Source organism: Papio anubis, chromosome 2 (assembly GCF_008728515.1).
Source record: "Papio anubis isolate 15944 chromosome 2, Panubis1.0, whole genome shotgun sequence".
NCBI classification, from domain to species: domain Eukaryota; kingdom Metazoa; phylum Chordata; class Mammalia; order Primates; family Cercopithecidae; genus Papio; species Papio anubis.
The window spans coordinates 48086269-48088638 of NC_044977.1; positions in this window are offsets into that span (position 1 = coordinate 48086269).

The window sequence follows — 2370 nt, forward strand, 5'->3', positions numbered from 1 at the left end:
AGATGGAGGCGCCCAACAAGGAAGGACCCTGTCTCCAGGGCAACCGGGAAGTCGACCCGGCGCCTGATTGCAAACCCCTCTCAGAGCTGCCCGGGCTATCCTTCTGTTTGTAGTGCGAGTGCACTTATTATTATTAGATTTCACTTACCTAATTTTTACAGGAGCGGCACTTGCCTAGGTCTCTACTCTCTCCTACCATTCTTCCTGTCCAATAATTCTGCTCGTTTTGCTCCTTAAAGCAGTGAAATTTTGCTCAGACTGAGAAAGTAAAAGTCGGCCTTCTTCATCCACCGATGGATGCTAAAATTAGTAGGCAGAACTTGAAGCCGAAACAGGATATATGCAAAGTTTCAAAACATCTCTACTAAAATGTTTAGTAATTAGGCCGGGCACTATGGCTCACGCCTGTAATTCCTGTACTTTAGGAGGCCAAGGCGGGCGGATCACCTGAGGTCATGAGTTGAAGACCAGCCTGGCCAACATGGTGAAACCCCATCTATACTGAAGATACAAAAAATTAGCCAGGCGTGGTGGCGGGCGCCTGTAATCCCAGCTACTCGGGAGGCTGAGGCAGGAGAATCGCTTGAACCCCGGAGGCGTAGGTTGCAGTGAGCCAAGATAGCGCCATTGCACTCCAGCCTAGGTGACAGGGTAAGACTCCGTCTCAAAAAAAAAAAAAAAAAAAAATTAGACGGGCGTGGTGGCGCACGCCTGTAATCCCAGCTACTCTGGAGGCTGAGGCACGAGAATCGTTTGAACCCGGGAGGCGGAAGTTGCAGTGAGCCAAGATCATACCACTGCACTCCAGCCTAGGCGACTAAGCGAGACTCCCTCTCAAAAAGAAATAAAATAAAAATAAAATGTTTAGTAATTACAAAGGAAAAAATAGTCTACAGTGGAGAATCCTGGCAGGCACCACTTTAAACACGTGATCAAAGTTAACATCACCACGTGTAAAATATAGTAACATTAGGTATCTACTGATAGGATCCTTTGAGAAAGGCACATCACTTCTGTGGTATTGCCACAAAATTACAGAAAATCCATCACTTCAATCTAGTCATAAATATAGACAAGGCCAGGCACAGTGGCTCATACCACCAATCCCAGGTCTGGATCCTGACCCCAAGAGCGGGTTCCTGGATCTCACACAAGAAAGAATTCAGGGTGAGTCTGCAATGCAAAGTGAAAGCAAGTTTACTATTTTTTATTTTATTTATTCTTTTTTTTTTTTTTTTTTTTTTTTTGAGATGGAGTCTCACTCTGTTGCCCAGGGTGGAGTGCAGTGGCGCAATCTTGGCTCACGGCAACCTGTGCCTCCCTGGTTCAAGCAATTCTCTGCCTTAGCCTCCCCAGTAGCTGGATTACTGGCGCCCACCACCACACCTGGCTAATTTTTGTATTTTTAGTAGAGATGGGGTTTAAACATCTTGGCCAGGCTGGTCTTGAACTCCTGACCTCGTGATCCACCTGCCTCAGCCTCCCAAAGTGCTGGGATTACAGGCAAGAGCCACCGCCCCCAGCCAGCAAGTTTATTAAGAAAGTAAAAGAATAAAAGAATGGCTACTCCATAGACAGAGCAGCCCAAGGACTGCTGGTTGCCCATCTTTATGGTTATTTCTTGATGATATGCTGAACAAGGGGTGGATTACTCATGCCTCCCCTTTTTAGACCATATAGCGTAACTTCATGACGTTGCCATGGCATTTGTAAACTGTCATAGCGCTGGGAGTGTAATAGTGAGGACTCATTGCCATTTTGGTTTTGGTGGGTTTTGGCCAATTCCTTTACTACAACCTGTTTTATCAGCAAGGTCTTTATGACCAGTATTTTGTGCCAACCTCCTATCTTATGCTGTGACTTAGTATGCCTTAACTGTATGGGAATGCAGCTCATAGGTTTCAGTCTCATTTTACCCAGCTCCTATTCAGGATGGAGTTGTTGTGGTTCACATGCCTCCAACACCTGTAGTCTCAGCTACTTGAGAGGCTGAAGCAGGAGGATCACTTGAGCGCAACAGATCTTGGCTTCAGTAAGCCATGTTCATGTCACTCCAGCCTGGGTGACAGAGCAAGACCCTGTCTCAAAAACCAAAAAAACAAAACCAACAAGGCTGGGCATGGTGGCTCATGCTTGTAACCACAGCACTTTGGAAGGTCGAGGCAAGAGGATTGCTTGACCCCAGGAGTTTGAGACCAGTCTAGACAACATAGCGACATTCCATCTTTACAAAAAATATTTTAAATTAGCCTAGTGTGGTGGCATGCACCTGTAGTCCCAGCTACTCAAGAGGCTGAAGTGGGAGGATCACTTGGGCCTGGGAGGTCGTAGCTACAGTGAGCTGTGATCATGACACTGCACTCCACCCTG